General features: G+C 38.7%; 1 protein-coding gene across 1 annotated transcript in view; it reads right to left on the reverse strand.

Annotated features, from left to right (window-relative positions):
* The window catches only part of LOC121590576, a 139,548-nt gene that overhangs the window by 39,964 nt on the left and 78,680 nt on the right, over positions 1–20,904 (reverse strand). The gene's annotated exons all lie outside the window — the stretch shown is intronic.

Below are 20,904 nucleotides of genomic sequence, written 5' to 3' on the forward strand. Positions count from 1 at the left end.
TCGTCATGGTCCGATTTAATCATGGTTCGACCAGCAGGTGTGGGTTTGCAAACGACATCACAACTAAATTAGAATTCGATTTATAGATCGCGACTTGTGCGATAATCCGTTCGGGCTAGTCTAGTTACGTTCCGCTATTTAGTGAACGACGTACAGTGGGAATGGAAATAAATTAAACACCCGTTGAGTGCATGACTTTTCCGACGGTATCGAAAGGTAGCAGAACACTACGATGTCGCATTGAACATCGATGACCAGAGCAAGATATTACAGCGAACGTCCTTCCGCAGATATCCCGGGCAATGTACGCCTCTAGAGTTTAACTCCAGCACCTCCAACGAGGTAGATGTGATGTTCGAGTAGAGTGGAGCAGCATGAATCCAGTCCAATCCCGATGGCCACCGTTGATAGCGTCCATGCCAATATTAAAATGAATGGAAAACCATTTTCCCAGTTTAATTACAGTATATTTACCAGCAAACAATGTGATAATTTGAAAATTATACCGTTGCAGGCGACAGGAACCGGTACCTGTGGGATGTGTTGTTTTGCACAGTATGACCGTCAACCACAGTGTCAGTGAGGGAGAGGAAAACTGAAACACTACTGGAAGGGGGTACATGTGGGTACTTGTCGATGGTACAAACTGATTGCTGCTAGCTTAGGTTCGTACTTTCTACTGCAAACGGGTGCTACAGCGAAAGTACAAACAACAAGACAAGCTCTTGACATTTCTCATCTTTTACGGAACCGACGTCGGAGTATCGGAACACTGGTAAAACCTTGCAGGGAGCGCTATGGCACTACCGTCAGGTTAGTCTTGCCGGCATGTTTGTTGGAAAAGACAACGATCCATGATTATGCAACAAGACATTTCAATCCGCAAATTGTTCTCAAGCCCACCATCAAGCACACCATCCGATATGGAAGGTCCCTCATTCACATACATGCTACTGCGTCCAGTGTGTTCTGCGAACGGTTTTACCGGAAACTTTCAACGAACCCATTCAGGTTGGTTGGCTACCCTTAGATTGCATCTTGCGCTCTGCTGCGTCATTGCAGTTTACTCATCAAATGATTGCGTCGGAAGTAGTATGTACTGTTGTGTGCCAGTGCGCACAACTACCTTCCGGGACAGTTCTTGGTATGCCAGCATAACGTTGAAGGCATGCAACAACAAAAAAAGAAAAAGATGCAAACGGTAATGCAAGTTTGTCTACGGGGAGCCAGCAGCAAGAAAGTCGTGCAAATTATCGCCGAGTGCGTGCATTCTGTGCAAACAGACAAATTCTGGTGCATTCCAATTATTGAGTACTTCTCCACTGAGCTAATGCTGCAATCCATCATATTTGTCTTGAAATACGAACAACATGATGCAGGATAAGAAAGAACAACTTAAATTATTTTATCGATGTCCATGTGCTTAGAAAACAAACCAAAAACACACAAACTATTAAGTAAATGGGTTGGAATGGGAGGGATGAAAATAAAAAAAAAATCACGAGTTTCAATGGAGAGGGTCCCGTGTTACAGTCGTTAATTCGAACGACACAATATGATGCCCTAGTTCAAGCCTCAAATGGACCGTTCCCCCGTAGCCAGGATTGACCATCCGGCTGCGTGGTAATGATTTTAGTCTCGAAAGCCTTATAGGCCGGCGTTACGCCAAATAGAAGAAGAGATCGAATGGCATTTGATTGAAAAGGACACATTCTAAGTGATTCCGATAAAAATTACTGTTTTACGAATACATTAATTTCAAATGCTCAAAAATATTGCAGCCTTGTTACTCTAAACGACCCGATGCATAAAGCGTGCGAGTTCTTACTATAGTAAGGACTACAATCTGTTTGACTTCATCTTTCCTCTATCCCACTTTAGTGCTCTCCTACTGGATTCTTCCTAATATATTCTTATCACACATCATTCCCATCCTTCAATCCTCCTTCCCAAACCAGTTATAATAAACTCATTTGAACATGTGGACCAAAATGATAATAAAAATAGTGACGAGGGTAAAAATTAGTCTTTTTTGTTATTTTCAGACCTCAATTATTTTCAAATAGTTTTCCGATTTACACAAAAGTTAGATAATGTTGCGTCAACTAATAAGATACAGAACGCAAAAGATAACCATATATTTTTCTTTTTGCTACTTGCTGCAGCTTGGTTACGGTTAGATCGGCTACGGTTTCGGACTGTCCTACTTGTTCCTGGGTTTGGAAATGACAAACTTCGTTTAGCTGTTGCAAAACAAGCCTTTACCACCCATCAAAATTTGGCTAGTAATACCAAAGATTGCGTTGATTTTTTTTTATTTATTCTAAAACTAGTTTAAACTAATTTAACAATTTAATTTAATCTTTGCATCTTTTGTCATTTTGATAGTCAATTTTTTTTTGCTTTGACAGTAATTGTTAATTGGATTTACGTGCGTTCGAGACGGTAGATGATTATCTTCGATGATGCTTTATCGAAAGCTTGGACCGTTTGTAAAATATTATGAAAAGCATTTAAACTGTTTTTAATATATTTCGGCTCTCTTGGAATCGTTAAAGTATAATGTTTTAGGATGCTTTACTCCCTGATACGTAAAAAAACATGCTAAAAGAGCTAGAATTTAAATGTTTGATTGGCGGTTTGACATCTTTGTTTAAAACTTACGCACAAGATACTAATTTGAGTATTAAAAAGATACGAGTAGTGTTTTTTGATTCAGGAAAAATGAAAAAAGAGTATTGAGTCAAATAAGATGACGCACAAGAAAACCTACAACATTGTCGTTTTCAAAAAATTGTAAAAGTAACAAAACTATGAACACTATCCACTCCTCACGGTCGGTACTGTATGGAGAGTGTACACTCCGTCTATGTACTTACTGTCAGCCCCCTACAGTGCATAGGTCACCTTTGTGAAAAGCAGCCATTTTTGAGCAAGGGAATTGAATTAAACCGCTGCTCGTTGATGTTTGTGACCGCTGTCATATTGCATGTACCGAGAGAAACTGAATATTGTTCTTGAGTGGTTGTCTGTGTCGTGGCATTAGCCGAATCGAAGGATAAAGGTTTAGGCCCCAAGGGATAAAGAAACGCGACGAAGTTTATCCTGTGTGAACCACCACGGTAGGAGACATGAGCAGGCTGCTGCGTCATTTACTCTAGCCGGAGAAAGGAACGAAGAAAGCACGTGCAAGGGAGCTGAATCACAGCCACGGAAGAACCACTGCGGCACAAAACGGCTACCGCAAGAAAGTGTATTTGTTATTCAAAACACATAAAGTCAACATTGATTACATTCCCATGCCGTTCGGTACGCTCAGCGAGCTCAAACACTCAGCGCGCTTCCCGAACACACAAATATGTCAACACATACACATACACACACCTGAGTCCGCTTGAGGATCAGCGCACAGGGGGATGGGTAATAGGGCTCATGACCGCGCCGCCCCAAAACCCAGCCACAGACCGGATGCGGAAAAAGCGTATGGATGCTACTGTGGTGGTTTCTGCAATGCTTATTGTAACCCATTTCTCATTCACGGAAGAGCGCAAAAACGGCTCCCCAGGTCGGTTGCTGAAGGGGATCGTTTGTGTGATAGCCACGGTTAGCTTGCACAGGCTCAACCACAGCAAACACTCCACCGTTGCTGACCCCAAAGAAGAAGAGCCCGTGCCGAATGGAGAATTACTAAAAATTACGTTTATCGCAATCATAAATCTTCGGATTACGAATTTAAACGTAATTTTCTATTTCTAACACCACGCCGCTGAGGCATGTGAGGGGAAGAGCCTTCTTGGGTTTGGTTGGCTCACTTTAGGAGACGACATCAGTTTACTTTCGTGTTTTCCTACCGAAACCGATGCGATAACGAACCGGTGCGCTTTCCAAGCAGTAGCATCGGTACCCGTGTGCTATGGACTAACCCTCGGTTAAGGTTTAGCTTTGCCAAGCGTCTGTTGCACGTTTTCCTGCATAGTATATTCGCTTTTCGCTGGGAAGCATCCTTCAACCAACACCGGTCTGCTGGTTTTTGTACGCACATAGAGCCCCCATATAAATTCATTTTTTGTGTAACCCAGCTATGGTTGGGCCAGGATAGGATCTTTTAACAGTGGGATTCCTTTGCGTGAGAGGGCGAATTTCGTTCTCGTTAGGACTTTCGACCGTCTGAACCGGCGGCTGTATTGTTTTTTTTTTCTCATCAGAGGTAGGCAAAGCGAGCCGATTTAGTCTTCAAGGCGAAATAAAATGTATTTCTTCACCTTACCGAAACCAAACAAACAATCCTCAGATTCGTGCTGTTGCAGGGTTGGTTGCTCTTGAACCGCTGGCTGCACCCTAAATGGAGTGCCGTTTTCAAGGCACATTTCTTGCGGTGCGAGATCGGATCAGGCCGGATTATTCAAATCATTCATCGTCGATGAAGTTTATTTACCGGAATGATTGGTCCGGATATTCGAGCAAATGGCATGGCGTTGAGTTTCTACATGAGCCGTCCCGTGTTGTGGTTGCGGTCTTTAGATAGGCCTTGGAAATTGAGACTGGAGCTGCAAGGCATCCGACTATACGACTGTACAACGATGCTTGTGAAGAGTCATGATGATCCTACTTTACATGTGCTCAACCGATGCAGACACCACAGGAAAGGTGGTTTAGTTAAAATACGTTGTAGCTGAATCAAGCGAACTGGATGCAGTGGTTTAGAGCTATCTTTAGGTGCTGAAGTATACGATGTAAGAATTTCTCTACAGCAATACTTGATCCTTGCTTATCTTGCTTATCTTGCTTATATCTTATCACTCTATTTTATTGTACTATCTTACAACCTTCTGTCTATTCTTTGAGTCCTAATAATGATCTCGTATCAGGCAATTGTACTTGTGTTGCGTCATTCTATCATTATTATTGAGATTTGATTTGCAATGTGATATTGGGCTCTCAAGAATATAAGCTGCAACAAAAAAAAAAAACAAAAACCGTAAAAAATCACGAATCTTCAAGCTTTTTATAAAATTTCCCAATTCATTCATTTTATCAAGCAAAATTAATTCATTATTCAAAATATTCTTCTTCTTCTTCTTCTTTGGCTCAACAACCGATGCCGGTCAAGGCCTGCCAACCCACTTGTGGGGTTGGCTTTCAGTGACTTATTGATGTCCCCCCATAGCAGGATAGTCAGTCCTACGTATGGCGGCACGGTCTATTTGGGGCTTGAACCCATGACGGGCATGTTGTTAAGTCGTACGAGTTGACGACTGTACCATGAGACCGGCTTATTTAAAATATAGGTATAATTAATAGATCCTTCTAATGGTAATGTTATAAAATCATTTATAAAACAACCCGGTATTCAAGATGTTTTCAACTTTAGCAAACCCAAATTCTGTTTGTAAAGAAAGATAGCAAAATTAATAATTAAAGCCAATAAATTCTGACTCAGAATTAAAACAAGAATAATCCAAATAGCAAAAAACCAAGAGCAGTGCGTAAACTAAGCGGCCGCGTAGCACCCCGAGAAAAAGAATTATTATTATTCATATCATCATGTCTTCTATTATATATTATTCTTATTCTTTTTTCAGCATAACGACTTAGGCAGTCCTGCCGATTTATGTAGGTTTCCGTTACGTATTGGTAACACGCGTCAAGTTAGATAGTGCATGATACTGGGGACGGTCTGGTTATATCGACGCTTGTTTCGAATAGACGAGTCTAGTCGCCCCAATATTATACATTTGTTTAAATTTTGTCATCAAAGTGGGCTACATAACTAATCTAATCTGGTACAGATAGCTTAGCTACTGACCAGCATTTGTATCTTGTATTCTGATAAAATTATACACCAATTTTGTTCATGAAAATTTATTTAAGCAAACTTGTTATAATCAGTAGAACGAGTTTGTGAAGTGTTTTCATTTTCCATTTAAATTGCATAATAACAAGGAATAGTTATGAGGCGATTAAAAAGCGAACTCTTCTCTTCATTCCTTTAACAAAAGGATTGTTTTTTAATAAAAAAAAAAATAAACGAAAATAACAATGAGCTGTAAAGGGGACAGCATAGAAAGCACCCAATTACCATCAATTGTAATGCAAATGACATACAATAGGATTCTTTTGTTTGTGTGTGTTTTTTTCTCTATTTTTGTTTTACACCGTTCAGCTTAATCGCCTTCACTGTAATGGGATAGTCCTAAGGGAAGGCTTTTTCACGCCTCATATAGTGGCATTTTTATTGAAATTCTCGCAGGAATACTGCTGGCATGAGTATTGCTGGTTTGTGCAATGCAAACTTTTATCACTAGCATAAAGAGCAGCTTATAAAGTAGCACATCTACTTCCTGTGCATTATCATTGCGGTTTGTCGAATGGATAAAAAACATATTTATAATCATTGCATGACCAACACAATGCATGAAATTAGCTACAAATAAAGTAGTAAATAATTTAGTACGCGCAAAACCTTGTTTTGAAAATCGTTCTTTTCATCCATACTTCAAAATGATGAGCTCAGGAATCAAGGAATAATAATCGTTTTTTATATTACAAGATAATTTATAGCTAATGTTGTCAAATCTAATGAGAAGGAGTTTCAATCTATGCATTCCATGTCTACATTATTGTGAGATGTTAAAGTGAGATGTATGATTGAGTTATCCTAGAATCCACTACGTAGTAATCGATTCAGCTAACCAAAATCCACAAAAATAGATAAAATTCCTTCAACTCATTGACGACATCACAATCCTCTTCCTTGGCTTATCCACCAGCGAATGCAAAATGATGGCGGTTTATGAATTTTCATATAAATTTCCACCCAATAGCACTCTGTGGACACCGTGAGGGCAAGATTATGCTGGGACGCAACGAAAAAAAGGAAATCCACCTCCACGACTACGATGTAACATGTTCCTCTTGTAGGTGAGCCACGCAGTTGAGTAGTCGTGTTTTTTCCTTGTCTCTTACATTTGTGTCTGTGTTATTGTTGATGATAATACTACTGGTTCGCGTCACCATGCGACAATTTAAGCCGCACACGAAGGCCGAAGGTCCTTTGCGTAAGGATAGTCAAAATCGCGTTTCGGATTGCTGCTCCCTTGACTTCATATATTATTCATAAGCGAAATTTAAATAAAGAAACCATTCCAAGCCCCGTTCTTCCTCGGAAATGGGACATCGGTGACAGTGCCAGGATTCTGGATACCAACACCAGTCGCAGGCTGAACGTTTAGGGTTTCATAAGAGACGTCTTAAGCGATGGGACAGAGGAGCTCGTTTTTTTGCAGACGAAAAAACCCTTCATCCCGTACTGTTGCGGAGTAGAAGGGGGATAGCGGTAGAAGCACGGCGTTGCTCAAAGAAGGAAAAGAACAACTGGAAGGAAGCAGCTTGTCGAACGTCATAATGGCTGCACTAAATGCGAATAATATTTGATATAATCTTTTACGATTATCCGTCCTCTATAAATATGTTTATGGCTTTATAACAAGCGCATTGTGTCGTTTTTCTTTCCCGGCACATGGTGGCAAACATCACTAGACAAAGAGGGTATATTAGAAGGATATAAGACAGGTTCAAATATTCAGCCTTTCTGAATTAAAAAAAAGTTCTAACTCTGATAAAGTATATTATATCCTTGCACCATTATTGACAGGAGGTTCTGTTCATTCTTTTACCTTCATTTTTAAAAAGTGCACCCGCTCAGAAAATGATCGGGTTTGATCAAAACTGAGCGTATTTGGACAAGAACTTGTAGAAGACGCGTGGAAAATTGCTCAAAGACAAAGAAGGTTTCGATCAAAGAAACGGCGCTGTAATTAAGTGGGTTTCATGTTTAATTAATCATGGTATTCATTTTTAATCAAAATTCAATTTTCCAACCATACTGATCCTGAAAATCGACGTCAATTTCGTGAACGATTACCATCGGTAGTATCGCAATGTGTGCGGGCTACGTTTTCCATTTTTTTAAGTATTTCTTTTATTTTACATCTGCTTACCTATTTTCACGTTGTTATGGGTGAACGGCAATGTACCACGATGTAGCGCGTCGTTTAAAATGGAGGTCTCGCGTCTCTTGAAAACATTGAACGGTGAGAAAAAACACAAACAATCGCCCGCCAACATCGAGAAGGGACGTGCAGTAAATCGATCGAGAAAGTAATAAAGTTGATTTATGTGAAAAATCATAAATGTAATTGAAATGAACACCCAATTCTGTTCCACATGTACTATTGAAGTGAGATTTATGAGAGTTTTTCCAACCGGGAATATTGCAGTTCATTACAATTTCTCTTTTTCCAACGTCGTATCATTTTGTTCCATATCTACGTAAATATACGAATGAGCAATGAAGAAATTTAATAGACCTCCGGAGACATTAGGATTAAAAAGATTTACCGGCGTCAAAACGACAAAAGAGAGCAACGAATAGAGTGCTGTCGTTTAAATCTTGAAAAAGTCGTTTAAAACTTGAATTAAATGATTATAGGATCTTCGTAAAGTGATCAATGATATCGTTCTAGCAATTGTAAATTATAATAAGAACATAAAAAATACACAACATCTATGCGCAATATGACAAAATTAATAAGCAGCAAGTATACATTTTTACAGAGAAGCTAAAACTATCAATGGGGGCCTTCACGATTCTAGTTAGTTTTTTGTATGGAGTTTGACAGTTGGAGGCTGAAATCATGTAAACACTCCATACAAAACCACACAAAAAACTAGCTTGCAATTTTCAGTCTAGATTATTCTAGCCACAAAGCTAGAATTAGTTTCAAGTACCTGCTCGAAAAGACGGTGTTGTTTACATTTATCTCAAGGTGCATTAAAGAAATCAGGTGATGGCATCTGGAATCAAAGTGTATGTAGTCCAGGTGGTCTCATAGCATTTTTTTATAACTAATTTTGAACATTACTTTTTGACAGAACGGGTGAAAACTTTTGCTCCAACGAGCTTTCTGGAGGCTTGACGAATACACAAAACACTCTTAAAATCTTCATTCAGAAGCAGAAGCGATAAAAATCAGTGTTCTAAATTCATACATCTTGGGATAAGCCCACCTGTATATTATACTCACTTAGATAGCTGCTCAAAAACTGCTATACAACGCAAACAGCTGACAGGCTGAAATTTCAGCCTACGAACTTAAAACGGAAAGGGCCCCAATATCAACCAGTTAAAAATGGGTTTTCTTGAAAACTGCTTGAGCAACTTCCATCACAATGCAAACCAAGCTGAGAACTAACCTTGCTGAAAATTAACCTCGCTGCGAACTAACTTACGATGCTACATGAAGATGAAAACTATCATGTGAAAAGTAGTCTCTTGGGTGAATGTGTTTGTGTGTGTGTGTGTGTGGGGGGGGAGTGAGTAACAAGAATTCTTCCAAAATAGTGTCACTTTGCAACGACCGCCTGCAAGTTCGTTTTATGTAAAAGTCGTCTGCTGCGCAGAACAGAATGTTCGTTGGGGCAAAGTGGTTTCTCTTTCGAGTGTCATAAAATGGAGCAAATTGATTTTTCGACACAAACCAACCGACTAAACGTTCTCAACCAAAACCGACGAAACTGTCGATGTGGGAACATATTATCTACTCGTAGATACTTTGTAGCAAAACCTCGACACACCTTGCCGCAACCCAGTTATGGCTAAAGTTTCAACCTTCTCCGCCGGCTGGAGACAAAGCTGACAATTTTTGCTGTGCGTTTGTAGCGTTTAAAGCGGTTAGAAAATTTCAAGAACAGACCATACTTGATGCGACACAGAGCAAGGAAACTACTATGTGTAATCTCGAAAGAACTTCCTCTTCAGAGAACAGGATAATTAAATTGAGCACACCGAATGACAGTTATGAGTAGATATGCTTCATCGTTATAAAACTGCTTGTGTCATACAGACATACAGCCACTAGTAGAAAGACATACAAATTAGTATGAAATGAAATCGTAAACGCAAATAAAACAGTCAAAAAGTCGAATTCAATAAGATCCCTTTTATACTTCACAATACAACAACTAATGCAAAGATCAAAATTAAATGATCTAATCTAAGTTCAGCAACCTCTTTAATTGAGATCTTTCTTCGAAGCATATTAAAAAGATGTATCATAACACAGCAATCAGCTAGATTCTCAAAGTAAATAAAGATTTTTAGATAAGATTTATCACGAATATGCAAATAAATTAAGATGAAAAAAATAATCACTCCAGGCCCGGAGTTATCGCACAATGAATGTTTTAATGCAGTGGTTGGAAAACTTTCAAGATGAAGGACCAAATTTAGTAAATGATCGAGAGCCGCGGATAAGGTGAAAACTGGTTGTTTTTTTGCACATAAATATAAACATTAAATTATTTTACAAACAAAATAATTCTGTCTGAAGAAATTAAGCCATGCGTTTGGTGATACTGTTGGTTTATTGTAATTATATCATAGAAGCAAGGTTCATATTTGGTAATTCCTAATACAAAACTTATTTTAAAGATTTATCGGTTCAGAATTAGAGGTGTGCCAAATGAACCAGACTCGTATGGTGCATTCAGTTCACGTGAAAAAAATGAATGAACCGGTTCGCAAGAGAATAACGCTATAACGCAACGCAAGAGAAGAACGCTGAGTGCAAACATTCATGGTCATAGAAAAAACCTTCCAACATTCGCAAATTTAGAGTAAACACAAGAAATGCCCGATTTTAAACTGTTTGTGTGAATTGCTTTCTAGTGTAAAATGATAGATTGGTAATATTGGTTTGCTTATCATGCAATCAGACCAACGGATTGATCGGTAGCTATACCGATTTATGAATAGTGTGCCGATTCACAGACTTTACATGTATTGCTGTTTGAAAATAACGAAAGAACCGAAATCACGTTCACATTTACAGCAATGAACGTCTTGGTTCACTTAAAAGAACCGAAATGCCCACCTCTATTCAGAATCAGCAACAGAGTACGCAAAAGTGTGATCATTGAAAACATCAAAGCAAGAGTAATATCGCATCTTGCTGATCTCCTCCTCCTAGACGCGTATTCGTCGTACTCCTAAAAACAAGAATCAGGACCTTTTGTTTTATTTCAACATCCGTTTATGTTTTCAAATGCTCTTCTCATTGTCGTGAAGAAACAATGTTAGTGTTACATTTGGGAAATTTGACCTCAAGTTCGATCATAATGATTAGTCCGTTAATCCATGTTATGATAATCAAAGTTGGAAGAATTCGCCGTTATGAAATGGCATACTAACAGATGTTCAGTACTTTGTATACGAATAAGTACTTCGCACTGGTCAAAATCAGTTAATTCCTGTCGCCGCCCGCATTTGGCCCGCGGGCCGGACTATGAGCCTATTGTCCTCTTTCGCCAAGTGTGATTGATTTGTGATTTCCTTGATTTTTGCCTTTATGATGGCAAAATTATACTCAGTTTGACAACATACAAATTTATTCATCGCAAAGCTATAACTAACAATTCATCAATACAATTACTGCACTGCTTGTATGGTCTGTTAGATAGGCCAGTAGCAATGTCGTTGTAGTCGCCACAAAAGTAGGGTTGAATAACGTTCCCCCACGTTTTGTCTGCTCTGGTGTCCGAACCCCATGATGAACCACGACCGCAGAGTTTGTGGCTTTCGCTTTTACATTGCGGACGTGGCGTGCGTGCCATTCATATGGTCGTGGCGCGGTTGATTGTATAATTGTATCCCGTACGTTGTTTCCGAGCCGCAAACCGATGAGTGCACATTCCGTGGATGGATTTTCCACTGTGTTACCGATTCCCTCCCTTTTGGTTGAAGATGGACCTCCAAAAACCCTCATTTACTATGCAAGTGGTGCGTGTACCATACCATTGGGACTTATGTGTGTGAATGCGGTATGCACTGCTCAATCCAACAAGTCCCGTTTCCACATGAACCCGAACGCTACAATCGTTGACAATGGCGAAGTGTGGCAGTGCAAACGCTTCAAAAGTTTGCTAAATTTTGGTTTTAATTTAACCTTACTCCTGAAGATCGCCGGTTTTTCTTCGTCATTGTGAGGTTCAATTTGAATGTTATCTATCTTCACTTACTGTTTCATTTTGACCAGCGAAAGTTTTTATGCTACTGCACATAACGGCTTGCACATGAAATCAATAATGACGGTCTTTGTGTTTAAGTAACGCACAAAGTTTTGCATGATCGCTGCTACCATCAGTGAAAGGATAGTTGAGTAAAGACGCACACAACATTTTTTTTATCGTTCATTCAACATTTAGTCCACCGCACAATGCAATGTACTTAGGTTAGGCTGTTCTAGAATTTTGATCACAATCCTGTCGTGCTCAACAGGTCCCGCGGTACGATGAATACAGTGTCGTGTGTGAATACAGTGGGCGTGTAGGGAAAATTTGTAGTGTTCTGCCAATACAACAGCTGTCAACTGGGCTCTGGTGGAAGAAAGGTTTTGCTTGGTGCTAGCCGTTCCTAAACGCCCACCATATAGACATCAGATCGTTTGGCCATGCGGTAACAAATTTTTATTGCACACTGCATTGGCAAGAGGAACTAACAGGCAGCCGAACGAGATTGCTACAACCCTTCCATTCTTTTCTATGTACGCTCACGGAAAGCAGACAAAGACGACAACGGGTCTAAACGAGTTGGGCGCCAGGCGTTGCTTATGTGCCGACGGTCAGGCGCTTTGATTTATGGCATTTTCCTGATTAGGATTTTTTATGTCACACCTGCGGCTTTACCACAAGTTTGAGGTTGCTAAAGGTTGCGATGCATTATACCGTATCGTTTCGATTACGCCTTTGACCATCATTAGGATACGCGCACATGTGTTATGTTTGCTATGATCGTTTACTCAACCTATTCCGTGTAACGAATGATCAATACAGAAAATAAAAATGCTATAGCTCTTAGCACTTACTTCGTGAAGTGCGAATAATCTTTTATAACTGCAGTTAAAAATGTGTACGAAATAGAATGTGGTAAAGCTAAATAATCATCCTTAAATATCAAAACTGAATAATAGAAACAAAAATCATGTTTTTAGAAAATGGATACAACACAATCAATGTAACGATTAACCTTCATTCATACTGTTCCAGATTGACAAGGTCAATTTGTTGCATCCTTTGCACTTTGCAATATGCCGTCTTGTGCGTCATGTCATGCTTGCGTCGTATATTGACGCCCATTAACCTAGTGGACGAACACACTATGTGCTGAAAAAAAAACGAAAAACTGTCTGTCGATCGTATTAGTGGCACAATCTTTGTGCCATTGGACACGTTCCATCACTTGTCCCACATTCGGGATTGGTTTCAATCTGAACACATTGGCAGGAATACATTTCTCTTTATCTAACCCCTTGTTACCCATCGTGCATATTCTTCTCGTCAGCTTATCCACTGATACTATGCCATCAGAGCGATTGCTTCGTAATTAAAAGCCGCCCCTGGTGTATAAGCATTTGGGGCACCTACATCATATTTGCATGCACTGTGCAACTGATTTCGCTTTAGGTGTTTGTGCTAATGATACATAATTTATGGAAATGGTAATGTTTTTCTATTATTAAATTTGATATCAATGGATGTATAGATTTTTATGGGCTTGCGGTGATTTTACTTTTGTTTTTAGTATATTCTCTCACTGACCACTTCCACAAAACCGTAACTTATTATTGTTTACATTACATTGTGAACTGTTATGCATGTTTCAAGGGAGCATACGCCCCGAAGCTTTAATTATACCACATTAAATAAAACAAACAATAAAGTACAACATGTTTTAACATTTTGTTTTTAAAAGTTTCAAAGCCTTCGAAATGTAATTTCATTGTTGTACATGCGTCGTGTAAGAATGATTCCAGTATTTATTGGATATTAAATATTTTATACAGAATCACTGTTCTGTTTGATATGAAATATGAGTCGTTTAGTATCTTTTATTTACTAGAGGGCACTCAATTCTTTAAGACTAACTTAAAACCTTGAATGTATGGATAAAATGTTACATATACATAAAAGGGAACATACAATCAGCCTTCATAGTTAATTTGAAATTCAATTACACCTATTTGCATAATTTATGAAAAAATAGAGATCTGTTACGGGATGTTAAACGTTAATATCTATAGTGTTATAATGTTATAGTGTTAATGTTTTAATGGTTTAAACATGAAATGAAAATAATGAAATAAACATGTGTGTCATTCGATTCTTATACAGTGAACCCTCTCTTATTTGAGAGGCAATGGGACTGTCGAATAAAAGGGGTTTGCAAATTACAGAGGTTTAAAGTGAATGAAAGGTCCATACAAACAAGAAAGAGACAGAACATTTAGTATGCAGCCTTAACTGTTGCTATAGGAAACTGCGAACAGAATCTCTAATTTGAGCATCCATCTTTCAATAACCATGGCAACACCATACTCAAATAAGAGGGACACAGATTTCAGAGGTTTTCCAAATTAGAGAAACAAAAATGTACTGGAAATCAAGGGACTGTGCAAAATGTTCAAATAAGAGAGGTTGTTCAAATTGGAGAGGTGTCAAATAATAGAGGGTTCACTGTACTTCAACTATGTTGGCAATTTACTTAACTAACATCTAACCGCGCGGCTACACGAGGTGAAATATACAGCGAAATGAATTATTTGACAGGTGAAATATTTGACAGATAAAGCTAAAGTGTTAAGGGAAATACAACATCCGCCTTCGAAAATCACTTAAAAGGAATATCTTCTTAAGCGGAACATTTACAAATGGGAAGAAATGAAGAACTATTAGCTGAAAATTAACGAAATACTTGATATCGAAGTTTTTTAATGGATTTAGTTGCGATTTTGTACACGTTATTTGTTTACATTGCACATCAGCTGGGTTGCTGTGATGCGTTATTTGGCAGATATTTCGCCTGTCAAATAGTTCATTTCGCTGTATATTTCACCTCGTGTAGCCGCGCGGTAATGAACAGTTGTAATATTCTACAGTCTACTTTGTTTATAACATTACAAACGAAGTAGATGTTGGCGTGGAAATAGTCTTCATCTTTAGAAGTCTAATAATTTTAAGTAGTCATGGCGACTAGCATACTTCAGGTTTTATTCATTTTACAAATTCTTGTTTTTTCTACGGATAGTCGGATATTCACTGTTTGTAGAATTTTCTTATTTCATTTGAACAGAGTTCGCCCAGGGATTATGATCACATGCTATAGCCTTCAATATAATATTATATTACCTTTAATATTATTGGTTAATATGGTCCTCGGGCCCCATATATAGCTAATATAGTAAATGTGCATTAAATTAGCTAATAATAGTATTTTTTCTGAAGTTATTATGAAGTTTAGATTTGATTAGAAATCGTTTAATCAATCGCTACATTGTCCTAAATTTTTACATTATCTTCTTTTCCATTTTTCAAATTAACGATATTAAGCATTTACTAAAAGATGAATAAAGGATTAGTTGTTGAAGTTCATTGGTGAAGTTCTAAAACGTATTGATTAAAATGAACTTGAATTGTTTGAATTCTAAATTTCTATTTCATACATTTTATTATGAATAGTAAATTATCTCAATGTGTTCATTTGCATGTTGAACACACATTATTAGAACAGTAAAACACACAATTAACTGCTGCCATATTAGCGTAAGTTTATTGGTTTGGTCATTTGAAACAAAAATTATATTGCAGTGATCGTTGACAAAAGTATATTAACAGAAAATACACAGCAAAGTTCTTGCAATACCTATCGGGCGCAGGTTGAGATCCAGGGCTTAAAAAGGAAACGGTCAATCATTTACTCCCAATCTTGCCATTCCAGTTTGTTTCTTTCTAATTCAAGCAATTGAAATAGCAAACGTAACGATGCCACTTTCTGTCGTTATACCCATCGACTTCTTTTTTGGTGTCATTTTTCGTTCGGCCTGATTTATTGCTACTGTCCGTGCTGTTCTAACCCTTCATTTCTTGGAATCTAAGAAATCGCAGATGTTTTAGGAAGAGCGATAAAAATATTGACAGAACAAGTTGAACCATTTCCTACACCATGGAAGCACAATACAATCGATCGAACAAGAATGTGGAACAAATGGATGGATAGAGGAAATAAGTCGAATATCTCTCAGAGCTTGCGATTGTTTCTGCTTTCGGCCCAAGTGCATTGACAATGCACTGACCGGTTGGTTTCTATTGAGATTACTTTTAATTTTAAGGTAACATTTTTGAGAGATATGCATAACTTCCAACATCTAGTTAGAAGAATATTATGTATTATATCATTAGAAAATGTCATTAAACCTATATCTAAAACCCACAGGTCACCAGTTTTACATATCCGATGTAGAGTATGAAGCAAAATATCTTAAAAAACAACTTGAATCATCACCATGATATTTGTGTCGATGTATACATTGAGCAATCCAAGTGGTCCCGTGCTACGCGATTCTCGACTAACATGGGCTCAATAATAGGCAGTTTTCTAAATTTGACCCATGTCCCCCCCATCACTTAAAATATATAAATTTAAAAATTTTCTGCGTCCTTCGTATGGTATACATGGAATATATATGAAATATATGGAATACAAATGAAATCGTAAAATATAATACAAAACCAATTTATGTATACCGTTATGCTTCAAATTCCGGACATTCATGATGATTTTATTTAATATCTTCATATCCAATCCCTGATCATACCGCTTTTTATTTTTTAATAATTGCCATGATGTACTAGAATAAATTAAATATATGTCTGACTCATATTAGGCCCTGATGCCACAGTAAATACATATTTTCTGTCGGTCAGTTCACACCCAGAGGCATTCTTAGCAGTTTTGCTTCAAACCGATGCCAGTGTTATTTGTTCGATAATTCCTATTAATCGCGTCTACCTGAATGTTATCATATTTAATTCTGTCTGTTTAATTCGAAGCTTTTGTATCAAGTTTTAATTTCCGGACAGCCGAAGTAAGCGCTAATAAATTTCATAAAAATATGTGTTTAAACAGTGACAGAAAACAATGATATGTGAAGACATATGTGACAAATGCCTTGATGGCCATACGGGAAAGACCGCCAATTCGCATAGAAGTTTTTCGGTTCTATGCTTCTACGAGCACAACAGAAAAACAGTACTCAAACCTCGTTGTTTTTAACACCGTCGTTGTGTCGGTCTAGGGGACTCCTACACTCAGAATTGTAATGTGTTTAGAAAATAAAATAAGTTAAAAACTAAAAAAAGTGTAGCGTCAGTGTGAATTTGAAGAGAATAGACGAAATTTCGTGGCTGTTCGAAATTGGAATCAAAATGGCCGCAATTTGAAACATGAGCTCGAAATTGTCCGGAATATGATTGAAAATATTGTTGTAATTTCATGATTTTATGCTATGTGTCGAATAAAATTATTGGAAATTTTTTTTTTTTCTCCTATGTAGAAGGTTTGAGTGTTAAATAATGTGAGTTATACAGAGGTTTGATAGATAATAATTGAATTCTTCTTCTTCTTTGGCACAACAACCGCGGTTGGTCAAGGCCTGCCAGTACCCACTAATGGAGTGAGCTTGGCTTTCAGTGTCTTATTGTTACCATAGCAGGATAGTCAGTCCTACGTATAGGAGCACTGTCTATTCGGGACTTGAACCCTTGAATAATTGAATTAGTAGGAAAATATTACGTTCCAAAAATGTCTAAAGTGTCCGTCATTCGAAGCAATACGGTGTAAAATATTGACTACTTTCTTTTTCAATTGAAACCTTTGTTTTAGCAAATAATACCAGATACTATTTTAAAAGTATTTCCTAAAACGATCCGTACACACAAGCTAAGAAATTCATGTTCACATATAATATTATTTGCCATGTGTTAGTGTCTTACGTGTTTGTCAGGCTATAGACAAACTCAAGGATCAATAAATTGCTAATGGTGCTATGTATAGCTCCTGGACGGGAAATTCGCATTCCCGCATTTAAGTTCAAGTGTTATTGCTCTAGGCTCATCCCATGATATCGATTGGCAGTGGGACAATAACTGATGCAAAATCAGGTGAGTAGGTCAGCTAGAAGAATGGTAAAGGAAATCACATGCATAAATGTAGGCAGCATACATTTTACCGTCGTTTTTATTTATTTCACATGCACTTGCAGTCTCTTATTCAGACAGGCCCACACAATGATCGAAAAAATATATTTGGGGACTAACGCCGCCGAAGAAGCAATGTTGCTAACTCTCCATACTTCAATATACTGCATTTGGTCACAATCCGCTTGTCTGGCTTTGGTTGTATTCTCCCTATTTTATTTTCTTTTGTGTACATTGGTACACTGGATCGCTTGCCAAAACATATACTAAGCAAACTTTTTGCAACAACATAAATGCATCGATTCAGAAGCGATCACTTTCAGTATACGAAAAATGATACCATAAGGGTTGGAACAGTATTTGAAATATATAAAATGCAACGCACGAATAAGTGTTGTACTAGCTTTGGCACATTGGAAAAACTTTTATGTACTGTCAAATCGTACTCAAGAAACGTGCATTACCCAGCGGAGCATTAGTATACCCTTAAAGAAAGACAATGAGGCTGCAGAGACGTAAGAAGCATGACCCAAGCATGTAGGCAAGCATTTTGTTTTGAAACAATAGCAATTTTGCCTATGCTTACGCTTGCTCACGTAACGCTGCTAATCGAACGGACTGATAAAGGGCATTTGAATAAAAGTACGGTAAAATTCTTTCGTCGTTTACTACCGCGTTTTGTTTCTACAATTTTCTCCCAGACTAGTCGTTTTATAATGCTAATCAATATGTATTTTGCTGCTGCCGTTAAGCACTCACACTAGTGTCATATGAAAATATCGAGAAAAAGACGAGAAAAAGCCAGATCATACATTCGCATATCGTAAATGTCATACAAGCAGCCGCAGAAGTTTGTCAGTGGAGTATGTTGCAGTACGTTCAGCATGCACGTTTATCGGGCATCCGTGCCGAAGTAGTATGCACCGGAAAAGAGTGAGCCAGATAAAACGAATGTGAACATGTGAACCTTTGTGCGAATGTGGAGCGCAGTTTGGCCAGTCTTGAAGCGACATGTACCGTACAAGATAGACAACATCCGGTTTTCTTTCCTGTCGAGACCGTCGCCAACGCCACCAACAACTAACGGCAGCGAATGAGCGGCGAAAGAGATGTGAAGAGATAAAAGACGCCATTTGACTGCACGGGTTGGTCGCCAAGACAAGAAAGACTAAACTTTAGCAAGTTGCTCCGCCGACTCCTCCAAGCTATCGCTATCGCATCCCTTCCGAAGCGCACGATTGCCTACAATTTGCCACGACAAAACAGACATGCACATGCACGCACACAAGTTCGTCAGTCCGTGCCGTTGCCCACATAGCGGAATGTCTCGGCACTCGAACAGACCTTGAACAGGAGCGGGCCGACGGAACTCCCATGTTGTCGCATATATTCATTATTATATTATGCACTTCCACTTCCCATAAACAACGGCGCTCACGTACTTGTGCAATCAACCGAAACCAAAGTCAGCAAACCAGGCCTGGCAGCAAGGGTGGAAAAGTGATATCACTGCTTACGAGTCCTTCTAGAGGTCGGGAGGCGAACGGTGGCTCGTACACCAGCAATGGGTTGTTGTTATGTTGACCTCCTATGGCTCGGAGCCTGCCAACACTATGGTTTATAGGATATCGAGTGAATGTTCGCTGTAGGAAGGGTTTGGATTTTCCTTCTCCCCAACTCGCCATGGTAAAGGCATCAGAAAACAGGGCGGCTTCGGTGTGCTCCCACCATATGACCCAAATCGTTGAAATGATGCAGCGACCCAGCGTGTCCCGCTGGAATATGGTTTTTAATGAGCAAAACGGTTTCGAGAAAAACAAACCCCACTCCATATTGGTTGGAGATCGGACCGTCAATTTGTCCCATTGCTCCCATCTTGGAATGTTGGTACGCTGGCCATTGCTTCGAGGGTGTGTGTTTGTTGTGTAGCTTTTTTTCGGAGCCAACAATATGATGATTGCTTGATAGTTTGGATGAACTTTAGTCTCAACGGGTCAGATGCAACGAAAATGTGCAATGTGTCCTATTTAAGTGGTGTTCTTTTTTGTTCTTTTTTTCTGTTTCCTTTGGTATTCACCTCTTTTTTGTTGCAAAAAGCTTTTTTTCTTATTTTTGACTCTTACTTTTGAACAAAATATTGATTCTGGCGATTTATGTTACACGCGACGTAGTTTTAATTTGACACAATATTGTTCATTTAATAATCGTTCATGTTTTATGATTTTTGAAAATTTATGGGAACAAGTGAATTTATGCAACTTATTATAACATCATAAAAGCGTCCTATTATTTGTCGACCACGATAATAAAGGTCAAGTTCAGCTTCTCTGGTTCATTCAACAGCTATTGCTAGAAAGCGCCTATAACGGTAAAAATGCTTTCGTTACTGCCCATCGGCATTAGTAGATCGTACGACGGCACGCGCACTGCCGTCATTGCCTCCTATCGCACGAACTTCGCACAGTGCAGACGCTTAATATCCCAAGCACATTCGAAATTGTCCGACTACCAGTCAACGTAGCTAGCGTCACGTCGAACAAATTTGTCGCACCGATATGCGTTCACTTTCAGGGCTTTCGACGTTGGGGAGTGGTAATCATCGCACGCACACGACGCAATCGAACCTGGCCGAATAAGTGAGTAATTTATTTCAATTTCACTCTACCGAGCGTACCATTTCGCCAGTTTCGTTCGAATTCATGCCGCAGGACTGCACTAAGCAAAACATTCCGTTTGCATCGCAATGGACTGCCATCATTTCCCCCACCCTCCACGCCCGTAAAGGTGTGCATATTCAAGGCACAAAAATCGCAC

Source organism: Anopheles merus, chromosome 2R (assembly GCF_017562075.2).
Source record: "Anopheles merus strain MAF chromosome 2R, AmerM5.1, whole genome shotgun sequence".
NCBI lineage: Eukaryota > Metazoa > Arthropoda > Insecta > Diptera > Culicidae > Anopheles > Anopheles merus.